This window comes from Ambystoma mexicanum, chromosome 5q (genome assembly GCF_040938575.1).
Source record: "Ambystoma mexicanum isolate Mex_15411 chromosome 5q, UKY_AmexF1_1, whole genome shotgun sequence".
NCBI lineage: Eukaryota > Metazoa > Chordata > Amphibia > Caudata > Ambystomatidae > Ambystoma > Ambystoma mexicanum.
This window is the reverse complement of record NC_090933.1, coordinates 339,483,605-339,507,874: the sequence shown is the minus strand read 5'-3', so window position 1 is coordinate 339,507,874 and position 24,270 is coordinate 339,483,605. Positions and strand designations below refer to the sequence as shown.

The window sequence follows — 24,270 nt, the reverse complement described above, 5'->3', positions numbered from 1 at the left end:
AGCGGTTTTTTGAATGCACACATCTGCAGGACATTTCAAAATGGAAGCTCAGGGGGAAGACGTTGCATCTCCCTTGGAGGCGTGCGCTAGTGGCATGAGATGGAGTGGTGTAGCCAAGGGGCTCGCCCGCAAAGAGGGCAAGAATCATTGCAAGAGCAAGCAGGGCCACAAACGCCATGAACCACAAGATGATTCCTGGGTGTTTAGCAGCTGCAGGAAGCAGCGTTACCCTTACTGAGAGCTGACGGCGAGCAGGCAGGCAGGATTACAGGAGTGGAGCTGCGGGAGAAGGTGGAGAGGCGTCAAGGCAACCCAGAGTGGAAGGCAAGTGGCACAGCTGCGCCGCGTGACCGGGGCCCAAGACACCATGAAGAACTGGTGAATCAGCCCAAGTGAAGTGGGGACCCTATGAAACCAGAAACACTAAGAAGATAGTTTGTAAACCGAATGGACAGAATACCAGTGCAACCCCTAATACATGAGCGCTTGCGATGCTGTTATGGGAACAACCGAGAGTGAACGTTGAAAGCATTTGAAATACCGACTCAAGGAAAAGATGCCCAATTGAATGTAAAGAGAGACTGTTGCAATTAGGACACAAGAAGTCCTGGCAGGCGAGTAAACCACGCAAAGTGCAAACATATGAAAAGTCCTGGCAAGGAGGTATACCAGGAAGTTGGAACGCTTGAGAAGTCCTGGCAGGGGAGGATACCAGGCAAACTCTAAAACTACAGGGAAAGTGCCAAGAAAGGATGGTGTGAATGAACAAAGAAGGAACGTGTAAGAAAACCACAAGGTTGTACAGTGTTGTATCTAATAGGATTATTGCTGGCTAAGGAGAGACCCGAAGAACTGTTAGAACCAGAGAGATTGTCATTCTATTTGAAAAATACAGGTGAAGGTACCCACCCTCTGGAACCAAGATTATCTTATCTTGGAGAAACTTTGTGTTGGAGCTATTATTTTCATTTATGAATTATTATTTTTTTTTAACCAAAACTCACATAAAAGACAGTTCCCTTATCACGTTATTTTCTTTATAGTGTGAGGGCCGGGATAGAACATTTAGACACAAGGACCGCTTTTGATTTCAGACATCCTGACAAAGACAGACCCGTAGTTTTTGGTTATAGATAGGGAAGTTACTCCTAGAGCAGGCTCAAAGAGGCATTTCCCCCAACCCATTTGTGTTAAGGAAAGTCTTTAACCGAAAAAATGACAACTTTGTATCTGGCTTTCATTTCTGACCCTTCACACTGGGCACATGAGCAGTCTCAGCCATGTCTCTCCAGGCAACAGATTTGGCTTCACCCATCAGTCCTTCATGTGCCCATGACTTAAGGACAAGTTTTAAAGTGCAAACTAGCCATACCTATGGAGGAAATGAGACCATAGAATAGCATTACAAGAGTAACTACGGTAAATTTTTCTTACTCCTACGCCCATTATCTTTTCCATCTGCACTCTCGGAAGATCCCCATTATGTACTATGTTTTATTTAGCAAAAATATTTTTCAAGGTTGTTTGCCTAAATTGGGGATTGGTCCTGTAGTCCACATCGAAACAGTAATGCTTGCAGAAGGCTGATGAAATATCCCAAGTTGTAGCCTTAGGAATATCCTGCTATATAACAGGACACTGAAAAGTGTAAGGAAGGCATGGTAGCAACAGTAAGACAGACAAGTGACTACAGTTCAAGGGTGCTTATTGAACTTTGAAAAAGGTTTGAAAAACGCCTTTCTAACCCTAAATCTAAAGATGGTGGCAAGCTACGACCATCAAATAATAATAACAGAGTCCTAGTGGTGTCTTGCCAAAATAAAGGGACCTATACTTAGAAAATAAAAAACCATTGCCAATCCTTACCTCTAATTACAAATAAAGTGGGAAACAAGGTTATGTAAAAGAAAGTCGTGTCAAAGAAATCACATGTCAGGATATTCAGGCCTTTGGCCTCCCTTTCTGATGTTTTCAGCACAGGAAGGTGGCACACTCAAGCTTACCACAGTCTCTGGATTCTCTAGCACAAGACTGCAGTTCAAACATTAGCATCAAGGCCTTCCGTGCACAAGTGTCTTTACCTTTCAAAGTCTCTTCTTTCAGAGGGCCTGATGTGACAAACAATAAGCTCTTTCCTCTCAGGATTTCATATGCACTCAATTTCTCTGGTGATTCACTATTCACCTCGGACCCCCCCAGCCGGGTTCAGATTCCCTTTAACACAATGCTTGTAGGATTTTCATGTATCCAATTTCTCGGTTGATTCACGGTTGACCCCGGATCCCCCTCTGCCAGGCTCGGACAAATTCTAACTTACTTTAACACAAACTTGCTTTAACCCAAAGCTCTCAGCTGATCTCCCTCATTTGGGCTTGGACCAACTTTATCTATTTTGTCATCAACTTTTTGTACCCTATTAACATCGAAGACTTTCGATTGTGCACTGGATTTAGCTTGACCCTTTGCAGGACCACTCAATTTACAATCCTTTTTCACTTTTTCGCTTTTGCCACCTCTCAGTTCGATACCTTAGAACGACCTTCGAAAGAGCATGTCTGTGGTGCCAGACCACTTTAAGGTATCGTATCTTGGTTTCAAAGATCACTCACCTGTTGTCCAATTTTACTTGCATTGTTTATCGCATGCGTTTCATACACGGTGCGCTTAAACATTCACTATACAATGTTGCTGCTTGCAACCTTGCCTACAACACAGACCTGTCTGGTATTGGCCTCCCCAACTCACCGGCTGTGTTGATTTCACTGGCGCTGCTTTGTTGTAGGAGTCAAGGACAGTACCACGGCAGCAGGCGATTCTCCCTGCCTTCATTATGGGCACGGCAGAGCCCTGGGTACCTCTGACACCCAATGGAGGAATCTTCAGCCTGCTTTTCTGGTCTTAAAGCTTTCTATTCTCGAGGTTTTGTGAAAGTAACGGTTCCTCATAAAAAAGGTCAAGGCACTTTCCTCCTTGCGATGCCCTTCTGTTTTGCCGTCTTTCGCCTCGTGTTAAACTGCCATCTTGGAACTGCTGCTTCCTGGTGTGGTTTGCCTCGCTCAGTGTGCTCGCATGCTCTGCCTTTTATCCATGTGGGGAAATGTAATGGACGTCAGGTGTGTCTGTCTGATGGTCAGTAATTGCCTGACCATGCCTATAGTTTTGGGACTATATACGGCTCGGGTGTTTGTACGTTTTCTCTCATAGTGAGCTGTCCTTGAGAAAGTGTTTGTGTTGTCAGGGGGCCGGGGGCTTGAGTTCCCAAGTATCCTACCAGGTAGGCTGGGATAAACCTGGGATACCGCCATCCGGTATGCCACTCCCTGAAGGCCCATCACCCAGGTGATCCTCACACACTGGTCCACCCCCAGGAACAGGATCCAAAAGCAATGGCCGCGTCAATGGCCGTGAAGGTGTCTCACCCGCTAGTCCCCGGGGATCTGTCCTGGAGGACAGATCCCCGGGGACTAGCGGGTGAGACACCTTCAGGTTTCTCACAAAAGCTACTGAGGCCGCCTTGGCCTGCGCCACATGGAAGCCCCCTGGACGTGAATGATTTGGAAGTGAACAGCTCTCCACATGTAAGAAAGGACCTAGCGGGACATAGCTGCCTTACCACCGTGCTTGCGCTTGGAAATCCCTCCATTAATGACAGATTATGCCCAAAGAGTGAAAGGAAGTCTTGTCAAGATAAAAAACGAAAGGGCTCACTAAACATGTTACATTGAAGTGTCCTCTGTGCTTTCAACGCAGGGTTGTGAAAGAAGCGTGGGGTGCAACCTCCTGATTCAGATGAAATTGTGGAATGTAGGAAGGATGGGTCTAAGCACAATCATGTCTTTATAATTGTTGTAAGAGGCTTAGTGGGCCTTAAGCTCTGTGACACCTTGCTGAAGAAATGGCAACTAAAGAGGCCATCTTCCAGGATACCAAACAGATGTTTAATTTTGCCATAAATTCTAAGATTAATGAGTTAGGGCCACATAAAAATGTTCAGATGCCACTAAAGATGCACCATTTTATGGGAAGGGAATAGATTATTCTTTACAACAGGATATGACAATAAGAAGAAATCCCCATGAGCCCCAAGCACTACCAAACAGGTGTGGCAAAAGTCTCTCAACACTCCATCCAGCTAATTTATGAAGAAGTATACATAACTCTCCGGTATTGTACATTGTGCACACCCGATGATGCATGCACCAGTGGAAAAACAATCCACTTACTTTTGTACTGCTACACCATTCAATCATTCCTCAGTCGTAATAACTCATGTTCTCAGAGAAGCCAAGATACTATAATTTGCATTTTATTTAGTTGAAGTACCAGGATGTCAATTTCGATCAGAAATGAGTTGCAATAACAAATTTACAGATGGCGCAGCCATGCCCAAAAACAGTGCCTGCAGCCCTACAGATAAGGGGTGTATTGGCCACTTGTATTCCCTACAAACTGGCAAAAACTCCCAACAAAAAAATAGGAAAATGATATGTAGAATCCTGCACCTCTGCTATCACCCTGACAGCTCCATGAATATGCTTGGACCAGCAGTACACGTAGTACCCACAGGAAGAACCTACTATTGTAACTGCCCCAACCTAAGAAGTAAACCTGTATCTTTTAATTTGCATGAATAACTAGGTGAAAAGAAATAAATATTACAAAAACATTTCTATTTTTCAGTTGAAACATTTTTACTCGCTTATAAAATACTCCCATTGGGTATTGGACTTACATTTGTACTCCCTAAAAAATCAATTTCCTCACAACTTATAAAAATAGGGAGCAAAATACTTACAATAGCAAAAGATGAGAACAAGAGGTGAGCCAGTTTATGATTTAAGGGTGGGGCCGAGGCAAATTGTTTGTTGTCTAGTACAAGTTGTTTAATCTATTTTGCCCACTGGACAAGTAGGCTCTGGTATTATTGAAGGTTATTGGTTCAGGTGTCCATTGGTTCAGGTGAGTCACATTCTGTTTGTGTCATGCGTCTGGGTACCTGGAGGCTGTGGAAAAGATACCGTTGGGGCGGCCATTGAATGTTCCATCACGTATTCTATTTAAGGTGAGGGTCTAGCCTTTTCTTTTTTTCTGACGCGTGGCTAGCTGGGAGGTACATTACACTCTCCTTCCCAGCTACACCTGCGTTGCAGCGTCGGAGTTACGCTTACACTTTCTCTTGTGCTTGCATTCCAGGGCTCTGTGCAAATTTACCTGCTCTGCGGTTTCTCTGCTTTTCTTTCCTTCTCCGCCCTGGTACTTTGTTTTCTCCACCTCTACTTGTGGTCTATTTACTTTTCGCCGCCCCTTTCCTCCTAGATTCCTTCAGTAACGGCGGCGCTTCCGTTGGCTGCCTTTCCCGAGGCTCTTTTCACTTCCTGACTTTAGCTTTCTCTGGCTGCTGCGACCTTCCTCTTTTGTGGTAGCAGTGTTCCTACCAGCCTTATATTTGCCATTTGCAGCCACCATCTGCTTCTTCACCTTTCCTGGATTTATAGAGCATCGGATTCATATATTTTTCACGCTACAATCAATACCCAAGGAGAACTTCTACAAACACATCTGGCAACAGGGTTTTTTCAGCTTGCAGCTTTCCCCCCCCAAACTTTTCGGCTGTCTCGGTGGAGGAGCCACAGGGCTACAGCTCACCAGTGGCCACTGTGGCTTCCTATCAGGACAGGCTTACACCACCACAACTGACTCACGGACGCCAGTACAGAGACAGTCCAGTTCACTACAGATCTGATTCCAGTACATCAGTTTAGGAGACGGAGGAGAGCAGTGGGTCAGGAGAAATTGAATTGATTTGTGGCAGTTTGACATTATATTTGCTTTATCCAACATTACCTAGAGTGGCATTATTCTTCTAGCCGAGGCAATGAATGCTGCCTGTTGTGCACCGTTAGGGAGAATTCTCAGAAATATGCTAATTCCCTTCTTCCTTATAGACACCCAGCTCTTTTTTCTGGACTTTAGGGCTTTTAATTTCTAATCTGGAGAGAGTGAGACCCGTTTCCCACTCTCTCATGTATTTTTCTGTGATTTGGACGCAGTTTCTTTTGACTTCGGAGTGAGACAAACTCCATAGGCATCATATTTACATTGTGACACAAAGCACATTCAGTGCAGTGACAAAGGGAAGTCTCTTAGATTTCCCAAAGGTTTAAATACCTTCTCTTGGTGAAACTACTGTTTCCAAGAGCAGTGAAATGAAATTGACTTTACTTACATTGTGTAACTTTCTAGACTCAGCACACACTATTATGCCATAGGGTGCTGGAGGGGTTACTTAGTATCCCCCTTGACTAGTTTCTCAAGTAGCATTTTTATGTTACCCTTTCTACAATTAACGGCTGGTGTCAGTGGTTTACTTTTTACTACCATTGTGTGTTTTTACTGCAGGCTGCACTTGCAGCTGCAGTAAGTCAAAATGGCCCTGGTCTTGTTTTTTTGCCATTTCTTGTTGGAAAGGTCCTCCTTGAGATTTACTCTGCGCGCCAAACCAAGTTTGGTCCCTTTGTTCGTTTTGTCTTTGGCGGAATTCACGAGTGAAGCCCGCCTCTGGCTCCAGCGTGTCTGGCAGGTGCAGGAAGTGAGGGAGGTGCCCGAAACTCCCTGTGCCTAATCTCCTTGGTTCCAGGAATGCACCCAAGGGTGATTGGCTGGAGGGCTGTCCTTGGAGGACAGTTACCCTGCTGTGTGATTGACAGCTAGGCTGGATTTAATTGGAGAAACCTGCATAAAAGACAAGGCTTTTTGGCTTGGAAGGCAGAGTCGAGCACTGGACAAAGGAATCCAAAGAAGAACTTTGAAGAGATGCCTGCTGCAACTCCTGGTCCATTGGTTTGCCTGGTGAAGCCCTGCTGCTGTGCTGAAGCTCTGAATTTGCCTCGACTAGAGAAGCCCTGCAAGGACGACTTCTACCCTTGGGTTAGTGGGACCAATCAACTCCAAAGTGAACTACTCTGGACATCCTCTCGCAGCTGGCTGTACCTCCACTCTTGCTGGAACTGAAGTGCTAGGGAGAGGAACATCAGATCGAGTGCATCGCTTTTAAGTTGGACCTGAGCTCCAGGAAGATCCTTCGGACTCCCAGGAAGCAAGAGGATCAAGCCTGAGCCACCTCAACAGAGTGCTGGACCCCAAATGCTGGGAAAGTCTAGAGTGGTATCCGAGAGACCACAGTGGTGCTATTTGCTGAGACGCGAGGAGCTGAAACTGCAAAGGGCAGCTGAATTGAAGTTTGACCTTTGCTGCGACCGACCTTGCCATTGTGTTGCAGGAGTCTCCAGAAGTCCCCCCTCTTGTCCCCACGACTGAGGCCCAGGAACAACAGGATCTGCAAAGCCACACAGCAACAGGAGCCAGCTGCAACCATTTCTTCTAACCAAAAGGTACTGTAAACCCAAGAGTAAACCCAAGAGGACTTAGCTCTTGTTGTGTAGCCTTACTTGTTCTCAGTTGAGACTTGTCTTGGTTGCCATTGCAGAGTTGCTTGCAGCTTTGCACCTCAAAATCCTCCTAGCTTGTGGCCCTTCAAGTGAATCTTCTTTCTACAAACATTTCTAAAAACATTGTGCAAGACTTTTACTTACCTGCAAGAAGATCTTCAGCTCCCCTAGACTTTGTTCAACTAACATTGACTGTCCTGGCTCCCTGAGAGACTCCTCTACCTCTGACTTTGTGCTTTTGCCTTTCCTCCAGGAAAGGGATAATTTACTTTGAATTGGAGGGTTTAAACAGTACTTACCAGTTTATGAATTATTTGTTAACCTTTGTTTCATTTCCCTATCTAATCCTTTACACCAAACTCAGTATTGCTCTAATTGTACCAGTTATAAATCAATGTCCACAGTGTCCTAGCTATTTAAGTCACCTGAGGGTGTAGGAAGTGTTTGTGTGCCATCCCCGATGGGTATCATCTGTTTTGGAGAAACAGTGTGTGTTTTGAAGCATACTATGTATTACATGTTTTGCTCCCTTCTGAAGAAGGCTTATATAACCGACTGTTAAATATATTAATAATTATTTAAGCAAGAAACCTTGAGAATGCATGTTTATTTGAATAACTCACTGTGAAAATCTGTGTTACAACCTTACAGCTCACATGGACCCGTCTTGAGATAGGCATGGCTGCTCAGCCACACTACCAACCTGTGTAGTACAGACATATACCAAAGGTTGGGTTTCCTATTACCAGGACGACAAGGTTTCCGTTAGTCTCCTAAAGGGTACTACACACAATCTTGCCTAACATGCACAGTGCCATTTTATTTCGACAATGGTAAGTGTAATCACATACAGTGGGGGCAGAGCATCCTACCTCTGACCACAGAGGAAACTCCAGCCACATTTGAATGTTCAAGCAGACAACATCAAAATATGTGCACCACAACAGCACTATGCTGAAAGCCTTAACTTGATTTTCCTCAGTGCTCAAGCTGGAGGGTTGCTTAGGGCTAGAATTGTGGCAGATTTAATTTTGCTGAGGTTGAAATAGGATCAAGGGCTATGCGTTTTATGTATTTCATAAAACTCTGTGGTGCTCATGTAGGTTTAGAGAGAAGCATGCAGATAATAGTTAGGGCTGGGATGTTTCTGGGAAGTAACATATAAATGGAGATGGATGGAGAACTGTGATTCAAATCTTGTAGCTGTGGTGCAGTAAAGTGCATACATTAAATTTATGTGCAGTTGGTGGAGCCTATGTCTGAAGGTTTGTTGATCCTATGCCTCTTTGTCATCCACTAGGGGTTGTGCTGAAATAAGGCTTTTTTACGCTGCTCCTATTTTGAAGCAAACTATTAGAGAACCAACAGACACCCTGTCCTTCTCAAACCGCTGCAGACTTCAAACCCCCCGTTAGGGAGAATTCTCTTCAAAGGCTAATTTCCCTTACCTATAGAGTCCCCCAGCAGCTTTGCTCGATTTGAGGGGCTTATTTGGTTTCTCCTGCTAAGAGTGAGACTCTTTTTCCCACTCTTAGACAGATTGCTAGTGTTTGTTTTAGGCTATCTTGTGTGCTCATGGTCTATGGGTTTTTTTTCTCACCCTCCTAGGAATCATCTTTTTAACATGTGTGTTACACAGCACCCTCAGTGCAGTGAGACAGGGGTGTCATAGTGACCCCCAAACATAGACTCCATACCTTGGGACTGACTACTGTCTCCCAGGTCATGTACAGTCCCCATTGACTTTACTAGTTAATAATTATGAACTAAACCAGTACAACCCATCTTACTATGGAAGTACTGGCAAGGGTTAATAGTTTTTCCCTGATGTTCATTTTCGAGGGGGTACCGTACAGTCCCTCTCTCAAAAGTTTCTGGCTGGTGGCAGTGGTTACTACAGTAAATATTTGACCGCGAATATTTCCCTATGGGATTTTTCCATTGTTCGAGGCTACCACTTTTACTGACAGCCTTGAACATACCGCCTGTTTATTTTAGTATTAACTTTAATCCAGTGTTTTTTTTTGCCAGAACTTTAATAATATTTCTTTCTCGGGTCTTTCTCTTAAAAACTAACCCAGGTCGGGGATCCTTTGTTCTGCACAGAAGCCCTCCTCTCGGCGCCACTGAGTCTGGGGTAGACGGGATGTGTGGGAGGGGGAAAAGGCACCCTGGACAGGGTTGCCCACGCAACCCAAGTCGCACTCTGCCCTGATAGGCTGGGTGGGGGGGTTCTCCCACCAGGAGAGCCAACCCACTGTGTGAGTGACAGCTAGGCTCTATGAATGGGGGTCTTGCTGCATAAAAGCAGGGTCCTGAGGACTGGAGGACAAGATGTCGCCACTGGAACTAGAGACCCGAAGAGGAGACAAGCGGAAGACATCTGCAACGACTGAACCACTGGTGAAGCCCTGTTTCAGATCCTCGCCACTTTTCTCCAACGACTCGAGAAGATCTTCACCTGCAAGAGTCTTCTTCCCTTGAGCTGGTTGGACCAACCAGTTCACCAATCGCCTTCCAGGACCTGCCTTGGTCGAATCGCCAGTGCCCTGTACTCTGAGACCGGATAGCCAGGCATCCGTCCACCACAACCGTGATTTAAAGGAGCGTACCTTTTATTTGTTTTGGCAGCACCGCGGCTGGCTTCATCCCTGCGCAGTGCAGTAACTCAAACCTTCCTCCACGACGAGAGCCTCTCTTCCTCTGCTGGATCTCCCGAACTGCAGGAACTACAGCCACTGCAGGAGCCTCTTCCACTTTAAAAGGTACATTGTTCCGCAAGGCCTCCCGTTTTGTTGGGTATCGGTAAAGGTGTTTTAAATCCTTTACTTACCTCCTGGGTTGGCCACCCCTATCGTCTAACATTAGCTTTTACCTTCTGCAACCGCCTTTTCAAAATCGTTAACCAAAGACTTGACTGCAGCTACTAGAACAGTTTGAGCCTGGGCACATTGCCCTGTACCATTGACTTTGGCACAGGCCTATTGACTCTGGCTAAACCGGTTACAACTGCCTTCTCTAGATTGCTTTTCACCTAGAAATGTGTTGGTGCACGTAAGTCTTATAACCACCCTTTTCCTTCCCCTTTTTAATATTGTGAAGTGCCATTTTGCTCGGTTTTCACCTCAGTATTACACATGCTAAAGTACTGCCTTGCCTAACTTGTTCAGAATCTACTTGGGAAGTGTTGCTGGTGTGTTGAAGAGTCTAAAACGATCTAACTTGTCCTTTCCATCCCTTTTGACAAATTGTTAGAGTGCCATTTCTGCTTGGTTTACACTGTGCCGTTTTGCTCAGTTTTCACACTGCTCAAACTTGTCTACAATTTAAATAGGGAGTTGTGTATACTGTTCTTGACTGTTTTAACTTGCATTAATAATAGTGATTTGTGTGTGATCAGAGTGTGTAAAATAAAAATATATATTCTTTTTGATAAAAAGCTTTGGTCAGTGTTTCCTTGTTCCATAGTATTGTAGTCCTATTGTTTAAACCCCGACTACTGCTCATCTACCTCTTGAGATAAGTCTGACCGCTTAGCCACAGCTACCAACTAAATCTTTGTAGTACAGACTGATACCAAAGGGGATTTATTGCATATACCTGTAGTCTTAATCTTCTGTAGTGCTCCCTAAGGGAAGTGCAGGGGATTCTGCCTAACACCCCCTCCAACCCATCCACCTGCTGTACTGCTCCCCCCAACCCTTCTTTTTTCTAGTCCTCTCCCTCCCTGTCCCCGGTCTGCCTGACCCACTTATCTGCTCATGTTGTGCCCTTTTCACCCTCCTTGACTGTGTGAGAGGTGTTCTATGGGTGACCACTTTTTGTGCGCAGAGGAAACATGGTCATGAGACTGTACATGCTTTTGTTTAGGCAACATGCGTGTTGCATTTTGCTAATACACATTTTTACGAAGTGACAGATTCTATAGCCCACCATTCATATTTATTTATTTATTCTCTCTCTCTCTCTCTCTCTCTCTCTCTCTCTCTCTCTCTCTCTCTCTCTCTCTCTCTCTCTCTCTCTCATTACTACATATTTGCTTTTCATGTGAAAACATTTAGACTCCCAGATGCTGATACTTCCGATTGCTTAACATAAGATTGAAAGACTAGTACATACTATTGAATAGGTACTGGTAGCTGATGATTCAAGACCCTTTGGTGTTCAATCTCTCAACTAACTCGTATTTAAATGAGGGTCCCTCTCCAATTGCCATTAGTAATTCCTGCATGACTCTAGTATATACATAGCCATGTAATCCAGAAAAGGTTGAGTGACAGGCCACTAAATCATGTTCTTTTCCAGTACGTGACCGGTCAAGGTGTGACAAGTACATCTGTTTAGAGGACAAGTAGATTTCTTGAAGGTCATGTACCTTAGAAAAGTAGATTTTGTTTAAACATCCACAGCCCTGATGGGTGCATAGAAAAACAGGACATATACCAGGGACAAAACTAACCAATAAAAGGTGTATGAAAAAACAAGTGACTTACAAAAAGGTATGTTAGGGAGAATTGCCTTATAAGGCTAATTTCCCAGACCTAGTGAGTCCCCCAGCAGCTTTGCTGGACTTTTGGGGTTTGTTTTTTTTCTCCTGCTAAGAGTGAGACCCTTTTTCTCCCACTCATAGGCATGATTTGAGGTATGTCTTTGACTCTTTGTGTGCTTATGGGCTATGGGCTTTTCTTTCTGCTCCATACGGTATCATCTATTTTTTGTGTATGTGTTACACAGCACCCTCAGTGCAGTAACACAGGGGTGTCATAGTGACCCCCAAACATAGACTCCATACCCTGGGACTGACTACTGTCTCCCAGGGCATGTAAAGTCACCATTGACTTTACTAGTCCTAAATTGTGAACAGAACCAGTACAAACCATCATATTGTGGAAGTACTGGAAGGGGTTCAATATATTGTCCCTGGGTCTGTTTTCAAGGGGGCACTGTCCAGTACCCCCTTGTCGAGTTTCTGGCTGGTGGCAGTGGTTACCACGCAAAATATTCCACCGGAATATTCTCTATGGGATTTTCCCATTGATTTTAAACGCACCACTTTTTGGTGCAATGTTAAAGATACCGCCGGTTTATTTATTTAATATTAAATTCACGGTTGGGTCTTTTTGCCAGAACTCTTTTCTAAAATGGCGTTCGTGTCCGTCTCTGTAACTCTGACCAAGGTCGAGCCCTTTGTTCCACTTTTTGGCGGGCTTCTCCACAGAAGCCCTTCTCCAAATGGTGCCACTCTGTCTGGGTTACACAGGAGGGGTGGGGAGGGGAATTGGCACCCTGGACTGTGTTGCCTTAGCAACTCAAGTCGCACTCTGTTCTGATTGGGCCAGTGGTGAGCCGCCCGGCTCACCACTTAGCATGTTTGAGTGACAGCTAGGCTGTTGAATGGGGGTTTTTCTGCATAAGAGCAGGGCCTTTGGGACTGGAACTTCAGAAGTTGCCACAGGACCTAAGAATCCGAAGAGGGAAGAAGCTGAGCCATCTGCAACGACGACACCACCGAAGGAGCCCTGCTGCAACAAACTCACCACTTTCCCAACGACAAGAGAAGATCTTCTGCTAGACGAGTCTTCTTCCTCTGAGCTGGTGGGACCAACCAGTTCACCCTTTTCACCTTCCAAAGATGTCTCTTGGTCGAATCGCCCGTGCCAAGCACCCCGGCGGCCGGATAGCCAAGCTTCACCACTTTGACCGTGAATAAAAGGAATGCACCTTTTATCGACAAACTCCGCAGCTGGTTTCATCCCTGTGCAGTGCAACGACTCCACGTTTCCTCCTCAACGAGATCCTCTCTTCCCCTGGTCGAAACAACGAACTGCAACCACTGCCAGGAACAACTTTCACCGCTGGAGCTTCCTCTCTCTTCAAGGTACTGTGTCCTGCCTGGCCTCCCTTTCTTCGGTTTGCCCAAGGTGACCCTTAAATCCTTGGCTTGCCAACTGGGTTGGCCCCAGACCTTCTAACTTTGCCTTCTTGAATCACCCCAACCTATTTTGAACATTCAGCAAAGACTTTTAGTGCATTTTAAAATGTGTGATCCTGGGCACATTTCGCTTTGCTCCATTTAAAGTGGGCCTGGCCTATGAACTTTGGCTTTACAGTATCTACTGCCTTTTATCCCCTTGCTGAGAACTCCTAAAAGTGTTGGGACCTGTTTTATTTCTATGCTCTGCCTTTCTCTCTCCCTTTAACTGAACTATTGGGAGTGCCATCAGGTTAGGCGCTCACATATGTTTAACAAATCGTGGCGTTTTAACTCTGACTTGTCTAATTGTTATTGAGGGAGGTGTGTATACTTTACCTGACTGTGTTTTAACTTGCTTTTGATTTAGAGTGCTAGTATATTGCCTAAAGTGTGTTATAAATAAATAATTATTTAGTTTTTATACAAAGCTCTGGTCAGTGTTTGTTTGCTCTACTGTGAATACTCTATATACTGCCCTACTCTTCTTGAGAGAGGTCTGACTGCTCAGCCAGAGCTACCAGGTAAATCTGGGTGGTGCAGACTGCTACCAATTGGGTTTACTGCTTACTCCTGTAGTCTTAATCTTTTTGCAGTGTTCCCCAAGGGAACTGCACAGGATTCTGCCTAACAAGGTAACATGAACCTTTAGGGGACAAGTGCTTAAAAATAATAATTACCATTTAAATATTACAAAATTACATTATTAAGCGTCACTTGAGGGAGTGCTGGGGTCAGGTAGGGAGAATGGGGGAGAGGGGAGGAGGAGCTCCCTCATAAGTAAGTAGGTGAAGTTTAAGCAGAGCTTTGAAGAGATACAGTGTTGCACTGGCTGTGATTGAGATGGGCTGCAGTGGAGCGGGGCTAATAGGGAGAAAGAGGGGAAGTGAATCAGAAAAAGGTAGGGTATTGAACAGTAAGATTGAGTGCAGAGTAGGATCGGGGTCGGGGACAAGATACAAATCATACAGGTACTGAGGAGCAAGACCATTGATGACTTTGTAGACTAGGAAAAGGAACCTGAAAAAGGTTGTGTAAGGAGAGCCAACCAGCATGCTGTTAGTAGGTAGAAGTGAGGAAGGATCTGGGTAGTGTGCGCAGATAGCACATTTGAGGACTTTATCTAGAAGGAGGAAGGATTAGAGAGGAAAGCGAATGAGTAGTCAAGTTTGCTGAGCAAGAGAGTGGGGAAGGAACAGGTTACTTACCTGTAACTATTGTTATCCAGCATGGGTCTGGCATGGATTCACATGCTCGTGAATATTCCGAGTCGTCAGGCCGGGAATCCTCAGTAAAAGAAAAAATAGTTTTACTTTCAAACTGTAGTTCTCCTCTAAACCAATCACTGTATTCTGGGTCATACTGCCCTCTCCATACACCCCTCCTCTGGCGGCCATCTTCAGATTTGGTAAGCACCTAAAGTGGCAGTATGACCAAGAAGAGCCGCAGACGGGTAGGAGGGAGGGTTCGCATGTGAATCCATACCAGACTCATGCTGGAGAACAATAGTTACAGGTAAGTAACTTGTTCCTTCTCCAGCATGGGGTCTGGCATGGATTCACATGCTCATGGACAAAGAATACATAGCAGTACAACATTACACAACCACGGGAGGTGGTCAGGGGTCAAGTCCTAAAAATTAAAGTGGGGGGGACTCCTCAACAAACGCAATTGGCTGCAATGTCGCCAGACATTAGCATATCAAGGTGAAATATACACATTTCATTAAATTGTCTTTGCATAACCACCCAAATTGCACAGGACGAATGGAATTTGCCTTTCATAAAATCAACACACACACACAAAACCAAGAGAGGATATTTTCCTTTAATAGTGTTTTTGAAAACGTTAAAAAGGTGTGCATGTTTTAAACTCCAAGAAGCAATACAAATATTTTCCTTGGGACTTGCAGTACTGAAATGCGACATTTTACCTTTAGTTGGTTGTTATTTTTCATCAGGTTATATAGTGCAGTGGTGAAGTCTCCAGCCTACTAACCTAACGACTGGTTTGAACCCGAGGTCATCTTTAATTCATAATTCAAAGAGGTCATTCAATGTTTCTCATTTTAGGTGGGGGGACTGAGTCCACCCTCTGAATAAAGTGGGGGGACTGCGTCCCCCCGCGTGTACCCTCGACTTGAGCCCTGGAGGTGGCAAAGCTCAACAGAAGCAATTACTCTTACCTCCGGAACAGGCTCACCTTCAAGCGAACAGGTTGTGTACACTACCTTGTGTAGCACTACCTGGCCGACCCTGGACTCCTCTCTCTGGAATCCGTGTCGACGCAGTAGGATTTTGTGAAAGTGTGCCTGGACCTCCACGTAGCAGCCCTGCAGAAGTCCAACAGGGCCACAACAGACAGAAACGCCGTCGTCACAGCAAGAGTGGAATGGGCTCTCAGATGGCTGGGGAGAGGTCAGTTCGCCAACCGATGACAGTGCGTGATGCAGCCGGAGAGCCACCTTGAGATGGAAGCCTTCAACAAGGCCTTCACATGATTCACAGGACCAAAGTTCACAAACAGTTGAGACGTCTTGCGAAAACTCTTTGTGCGTGCCATGTAGAACTTCAGGGCACGAGCAACGTCCAACGAGTTCAATGTTCTTTCAGCCGGTGACAAAGGTTTTGGAAAGAACACAGGCACCAGCAAAGGCTTGTTGAGGTGGAATTCTGAATGAACCTTTGGAATGAAGGTGGGGTGCGTCCGTAGCTCCACCCTTGACTCGAGAAAAGTCAGATATGGTTGTTTGCAGGACAGGGCCTGGATCTCACCCACCCTCCTGGCAGAGGAGATGGCCAGGCCACGAAGAAAGCCATTTTCCATGAGAGGAACTTGAGAGGGGCCTGATGCATAGGCTCGAAGCCCCCCCCCCGCCCCCATGAGCCTTGTAAACACCACGTTCAGTTCCCACGCCAGGGCAGGAGCCTTCACCAGCAGGAAAGAACGAAACAATCCTTTCAGGAACTTCTTGACGAAACGATGGGACCACAGAAGACCTTCCTGGAGACCTAGCATAGCGGGAGTTAGCCGCTAGATGCACCTTGATAGAGGAGCGCAGCAGCCCTGCCTTGACCAAGGACATAAAGTATGGAAGAATCTGCGGGCTGTGACCCTCAGCAGGTTGATCTTCTGCAAACGGCACCACATAGCGGAACGCTGCCACTTGTGCCCGTAGCACTTGAGTCGACGATGCTCAGGCCTTGGAAAGGACTTCCCTGCAGTCTGCTGGCAACTCGTACCCTCCGAATTCTAAGGCTGCAGGAGTCAAGCCTTCAGGTTCAGCGATCCTGGGTCCTGATGCAGGATTGCTCCTCCTTCTTTGGTGAGCAGATCCGCGACCACTGGCAGCTTGACTGGAGATGACGACAGACTGAGAAGGTCCGGGTACCAAATCTGCCTCAGCCACGCCGGGGCGACGAGTATCATCCTGCATCTGCACTGTTTGAGTTGAATGATGACTCACAGCAGGAGAGCCATCAGCGGGAACGCGTACAGGAACAGGCCTTCCCACACGAAGGAGAATGTGTCCCCCATGCTCCTCGGCTGGTGGAACCCACTGGAAAATTTCTGGTATTAGGAGTTTGCCGCCGTCGCCAACAGATTGATCTGGGGCCTGCCCCACTTGGAGAAGATGCGGTCCACCTAATCCTGCTGAAGTCCCCATTTGTGGCAGGAGCGTAACCCCCGGCTGAGGGAGTCAGCGATCGCATTCTTGTCTCCCGCCAGGTGAAAGGGGGTGAGGAACATCTCTTGGCCGACAGCCCAGTGCCACAAGTACTGCGCCTCTATGGAGAGCGCTTGGGATCGGGTGCCCCCCTGCTTCCTGGTGTAGAACATTGTGGTGGTGTTATCTGTGAAGTTCCTCATCACTGTGCCCTTCAGGGATGGAAGGAATGACTTGAGGGGCCAGAACACTGCCCACAGCTCCAGGATATTGAGGTGGAGAACCTTCTCCTCCGGCAGCCACAGGCCTCTGGCGTGCAGGCATCCAGTGTGGGCTCCCTAGCCCTTCAGGGAAGCATCCGTGGTGATCATCTCGTGCTATGGGGGGGTTTGAAACCCTGTGCCTTGGGCGATGTTGGAGCGCACGCCCCACCACATCACCACCCGACGGAACTCCTCGTCAAGAGGGATCCTGTCAGCAAAGCTTCCGGATACTTGTATCCATCGGGCGTCCAGGAACTGTTGAAGAGTTGTATCTGTAACCTGCAGAGCCGGATAAGGTAGATGCACGATGACATCATGTCGAGCAACAACTTGATGGTCCGCACCGTGGCGGTCTTCAGTGACAACAGCAGTTGCACCTTCCCCAGCATGGCTGCTACCCTCTCCTCCGGGGGCGACGCTAGGCAGGAAACCGTGTTGAGCCTGGCGCCAATGAACAGTGCGTTCTGCGATGGTGTCAAGCAGGGACTTTGGATAACTGACAGAGAACCCCAGATCCGTCAGCAGCCAGACGGTCCTCTCTGTGTGTTCAACGGCTAATTCCCTTGAATTGGCCCGGGTGAGCCAGTCGTCTAGGTACGGGTACATGTGTATCCCTCATAAATGTAGATGGGCCGCCACTGCTTCCAGGCACTTTGTGTACACTCTGGGCACCGACTTTAGACCGAAAGGGAGGGCCTTGAATTGGTAGTGTCTTTCCTGCACTACGAAGCATAGGAACTTCCGATGCTTCCTGTGAAGGTGACGTGGAAGTGTGCGTCCTCCAGATCCAGCAACATCAACAAGTCTCCTTCCTCCAGTTGGCCGAGCACATGCTGCAACGTGACTATCCTGAAATTTTGGGACTTGAGACGCTGCAGGTCTAGAATGGGCCTCCAGCCCCGGTCTTTTTTTTTGTCCAAGAAGTATCTGGAGTAGACTACTGAGCCGTTTGAAATTAGCTCTATCGCCCCATTTCTTAGCACAGCCGGGTCACTGGAGGGATCAGCGGACTCTTTTGCTGAAACTCCAGGTTATGTCCTTGGGCGAGAGCGTCCAGCACCCATCTGTCAGTGGAGATCTTCCATTCACTGACGATTCCTGCCGGCCTCCCACCGGGTACATGGGTGGGGGCCCGACGTCCTGGCCGGTTCAGTCCTGCTTCGACGCATGCGTTCTACCTTCGGGGTGATGACTGCGCTGACCACCTCCACCGAAAGCCTTGGAAAAGCCTCTGTAGTCCTCCTGGGACGTGGACCGGAAGGGATGATGGTACAATGATTAGCCTCCACCAAAACCCTTTGCCGATCTGCTGGACATTCCGTCTGAGGCGCAAAAAGACGAGCAGTGCTGTTGGAGAGTGGCCAGGGCACGAGCCATATCCGTATCAGTCTTGATGGCCTGCAAAGACAAGTCGATTGCCTTCCCGAAGAGGTTGTCCCCATCGAAAGGCATGTCCAGTACCCTCGTTTTGACTTCCTGGCATAAAATGGTGGCCTTCAGCCAGCCTCTATGACAGAGGCAGACACTGTTCTCCATCTGTGGGAAACCTGTACCAGCAATGTCCAGGGCCACTGTGATGGCATGGTCCGAATGCACTGCTGCCTCCTGGAGAGGGTGTCATGCTCATCGGGCCAAGAACACAGACAGGGCCCGGTTGGACAGCGTCCTGGCGCCTTTGGTGTCAGGCTCATAAATAACAGACAACAGGAGACATTTATTGGGCACAAAATGCTCTTTTTCTAAGCATAGCACCGCATTCCGGGTGCAAAGTGCATTTAACATGGACACTTTCATCACTTAAAGCAGCCCTTGTACTCTGGGGTGGGGCTGCTATTCACTGGGTTGCCCTTGCACGTGATGACTCACTAGGAGTGGCAGGCAAGCTAGGTCTAGTGGGTGTGCCCACGCTCACAGCTATATAAACTGCTCCAATCCATGAGGCAGACGCTTTGCGTTATTCTGCACATCCATGCAGCGTAACGCTCACCGCCGCCTGGGATCTGAACTTAACTTGGAAATCTTGCTTCCTGACTCCATACTTACCATCTGGGGAATCAGCTCTCACCTGTGCACGTCTTCTTCACATCTTCCAGAGCGCCGAACTCTTCATCTTGACACCGCAGCTCACCTTCAAGACTTCAAGGATGCTGAATTCTTCTCGACACCGAAGCACTACGCGCTTCATCCACGACCACAGCCAAAAGCAAGGTTAGACATTGAAAAGACTGAGTTTAAGGTCGCGCTACCATCCCATTGCGCGCTTTCCCTTAAACCATCACTCACCTGTTGGCAGACATTGCGGTTTCATCTATCTTCCTCCTGGCCACGTTCCGCACCTCTACAGGTCCCGTTGAGCTACAATTCCATCTATTGGGAAGAAAGCATAAGAGAAAACGTTATTCAGGAAATAACAAAATCGAGAGCAATAATACAAGACAGAATGCGGAAAGGAGAAAAAACAGAAAGAGGAAAAGACAAGAGACATTGAGAAACACTTACTCCCAATCAATAGAAGAATAGTCGCATCTGCACTGGACTTTACTCACCAGGGATAAGTGATGGAACAATATCCCATCAACAAGCGCCCCAGCCAGAAGCAGCAGGACGGAGAGCTCACCATCAATAAATACCAGGTGAGCCTTATGGGCCAGTACATGCCCACAGAAATCGCACCTTGGGTAGAAGGGTTTGATAGGTACCAGTGTCACCGAGCAGCGCACTCACCTTTTCTCATATCCGCGAGTCACCAATTGTCGCAGTCCACAGGCTATCCGCAGGGGGGAGAGATCCAACGGGAGTGATCACATTCCTGGGAAAGCTGCAACCGTGCCCCAACGCCTCTGCAGAGACCAGGTGAGCGTAACAGAGGGATATTGCATCCTCCCGCTTGTCATCAGGTAGGAACTCCAAAATCGGGCCCAGTTTGTACCACAGTTCCCAGTCGTACCTGGCCAGGATCGCCAGTGCGTTGGCTGCCCCGACGGTTAATGCCGCTGAGTAGATGACCTTTCTCCCCATGGCGTCCAACTTCTTCCCCTCGCTGTCCGCAGGGACGGAAGATTATGACGAGGGGTTAGACAATCTCTTCCTCGCAGCCGCCAACACCGAGTTCGACAACTGTTGCGACCGTAGGCACTTGGGTGCGAACTCCAGCACCCTGTACTTTTTCTCTATCCTATCCTGCTTGGTTGGGGCCATGGCCAGGGTCTTCAATAGCGCCAGGCCTTCCTCCCAAAGGTCATCCAGGAGGGGCACTGCCATGATGATCTTCCTTTTGACCTTGCGCCTCTGTTAATGGAAGTCTTCCTTTTTGGTCTCCTCGGGCGTCAGCTGGAAAAGCTTGGACACTCTGGCGACCACAGCATGAAACGACCCCACCTCATCCGTTGGTGATGCCCTCGGCTGCAGCGATCTACCCGCCATGACAATGTCATTGTCATTGCCATGTGCGTTCCGTGTCCCTCAGAGGGCATGTGGCACGGGTGTTGAGGCTGATGCAGAGGCGTTGGATGGCGTTTCCTCCTTTTCGCCCGAGGTAGATTCAGAGCTGCCGGGGCCTGTGGCATCCTTTTCTGGATTTCCGACACCAACGTGTTTAGAGTCGAAAGGATGTCCAGCGATGCATCTCTTGGCGGCATTGGAGCGGTAGGCCTACAAGGCCCCGCGCCGTCGTTGCCGTTCCAGTCTGGATCGTGTGCATGGACTCCTGGTCCTCGTCATCCAAGGAAGAAACATCCATGTCCTGGGGTACGGCTTGTGGCTGGCCTGAGGCCACCTCGTCCACCAACCCCCTTTTGCAACCGTGAGAGCGCCCGCCACTATCTCGATCATCGCTGACAACTATTGTTCTTGCACCGCCTGGGCCTTCTTGGGAAGGCTGGCTGCCTTTTCTTCCACCCAAGGCTTCTCTGGCTTCTCCAGCAGCAAAGCCGGGTTGGGCTGCTTCTTTTTTCGAGGAGGAGCTGGATTGATGGCGGGAGATGGAGGCAGATGGTGAGGATGATCGCGCCCTGCCCATCGCGGGACCTGTTGCGCGGCAACCCCGACGGAAACAGACTTGCTGTGCTGGAACCCCATGGATGGAGCGCCCTCAAAGCACTGAGAAGCCCGCTCCTCGGACTGCTGGTCCTGGGTGAGACATGCCCCTGCTTTGGGCACGGGGCAGAGGACTTGACGCTTAGCCACGCCACCAGTCTACTGTGAGGACACTTCATCATTCTCTTACAGAGCCCCAGGCAGATTTTGCAATCTCTTTCTTTGTGGTCGGGGTGAAGACAGTAGAGGCACTGAAGGGGTTTGTCCTCCACGAACACGTTCTGCAGTCCGCATCTGGAGCAGAGCTTGTAAATGCAGCTTCCCTCTTTCTTCTCTTCTGACATGGTAGGAAGTGCAGAGTAGACCCGATGGCCTTCTGGAAACTTCGATGAAACTCGACGATCCTTGCCCTTGAGCGGTGCTGAAATTCACTGACAAACGGATCCCTGCTTGTCAGGCGATGGAGAGAAAGAGCACACAGGCTCTGTTTGACAAAAGTAAGACTTTCTCGGAAAAAACACAACAAAAACATAGAATAGCTCACAGAGCAAAACCCGAGGACTCCCAACACTAGAACATGCACTAAAAATCTGAAGATGGATGCCAGAGGAGGATCTTAGGGAGAGAGCAGTCATTGGCTGGGGGTAGTATGACCCAGTGTACAGGAATTGGTTTAGAGGAGAAATACAGTTTGTAAGTGAAAGTGACCCTTTTTTCTTTTACAGAGGATTGCCAGCCTGATGACGGGGAAAATTCATGAGCATGTGAATCCATGTCAGACCCCATGCTGGAGAAAATTAGTTTTTCTAAATGGGCTAGTAAGAAAAGGACATACAAGGTTAATACAAGCAAAAGAGACAGTGGTAGTGATGAATTGCTGAAGTTGGAGGTTGTTAGCAAAGAGAACCCCAAGATTGTGAGCATTGAGCAAGGAAGCAAGAATGGAAAGGAGGGGAGGGAGTGATGGCAATGGAAGCTGGGAGAAAGGTGACTTCTGTTCTTGAAGATTATCATAAAGCTGCAGAGAGCCATCGAGTGGTGAATGGCAGTGAGGCAGTTCGTAATTGTTCCGAGATGGCTGGGTTGAAGGAGAAAAAGATGCGATTGTCATCAACAAAAAAGGTGATATTGAAAGCCAAAGGACAGGATTAGTCTTCTTAGGCAAGAGGTATAGAAGGGGAAGAGCAGTGGTCCAAGGAGTGATTGTTGGGGGAAGCCGACAAGAAGAGGGGTTGGGTCAGCGGTCTGAGAGTTCAAGAAACTTTAAAGGATCGAACTTGCAGCTAAACGGCGATGAAAGCTAGAGCACATCTGTGAAATGAATGGTCCTGGACTGTGAGGAGGAGAGAGGAGTGGTTGTCGATGTCGAAAGCAGCAGAGGCATAAAAGGATGAGTATAAGAGAGAAAGTTGGATATATGCACAAGTGTAGTCTCAGTGGAATGTTTATTCCAGAAGCCAGATGCAAGTGGACCTCCAAGGTTTTTATCCTCAAGGTACTCAGTGATCCGGTTTCAAGACTACCAGGCTCGAGACATTTTTATTAATTGAAAAGGAGAGAAACTGGGTGATAGTGTATGTTTGGGTCTGCAGAGGGCTTCTTCAATAGGAGTAAGACAGTTGAATATTTGAAGGGGCAGGGTAGAGTTCAGCAGAAAGAGGTTAAAGAGCTAAGAGAGGGAAGGCAAGTGATTGAGACCAAGTATTTGACCATTTTTGGGAGCAAAAGGGTCAACAGTGCAAGATGTACTGGCGCTGCTACAGATGGGTCCTAAGTCAATAGAAGAGAAGGAACAAGTTACCTGTAACTATTGTTCTCCAGCTTGTATCTGGCATGGATTCACATGCACACGAATATTCCCAGTCGTCAAGCCGGGAATCCTCAGTAAAAACAAAAACTGTTTCACTTTCCCTTACAAACTGTCTTTCTCTTTTAAACCAATCACTGTCCTCTGGGTCATACTGCCCCCAGCCAATGACTGCCCTCTCCTTCAGCCACTCCTCTGGCAGAAATCTTCAGGTTTGGTAAGCACGAAAATTGGCAGTATGACCAAGAAGAGCCACAGAGGGGACAGCAGGAGGGTTCACATGCGACTCCTTGCCAGACCCATGCTGGAGAACAATAGTTACAGGTAAGTAACGTGTTCCTTCTCCAGCATGGGGTCTGGCATGGATTCACATTCTCATGAATAAATAATGCATATTAGTATAACATTACGCAACCACGGGAGGTGGCAAAGCTCAACAGAAGCAATTACTCTTACCTCCGGAACAGGCTCAGCTTCAAGCAAAAAGGTTGCGTTGCGCTGACTGGCTGACCCTGGAATCCCTGTTGACGCAGTAGAATCTTGCGACGGTGTGCTTGCACCTCCACATAGCAGCCCTGCAGATGTCCAGCAGGGGCACACCAGACAGGAACGCTGTCGTTGCAGCAACCGCTCTGGTGGAACGGGCTCTCGGACGGCCGGGCAGTGGTAGGTTTGCCAACCGATGAGTGTGTGAAACAGCCAGAGATCCACTGGGAGATGGAATCCTTGGACAAGGCCTTCCCATGGTTCACAGGACCAAAGTTCACGAATAGTTGAGAAGTCTTTGGGAAATTCTTTGTGCGTGCCACATAGAACTTCAGAGCACAAGCCACATCCAGGGAGTGCAAAGTCCTTTCAGCCGACGCCGAAGGTTTCGGAAAGAACACAGAAATCACCAAAGGCTTGTTGAGGTGGAACTGACTGAACCTTTTGCATGAAGGAGGGGTGTGACCGCAGCACCACCCTTGTGTTGTGAAAAGTCAGATAAGGCCATTTGCAGGATAGGGCCTGAATCTCACCCACTCTCCTGGCAGAGGTAATGGCCACAAGGAAAGCGGTTTTCCACAAGAGGAACTTGA

At 47.6% G+C, this 24,270-nt stretch overlaps 1 protein-coding gene across 7 annotated transcripts in view; it reads right to left on the bottom strand.

The window, feature by feature from the left end:
- Window positions 1-24,270, bottom strand: part of FAM210A (family with sequence similarity 210 member A) — a 462,026-nt gene that overhangs the window by 109,867 nt on the left and 327,889 nt on the right. The gene's annotated exons all lie outside the window — the stretch shown is intronic.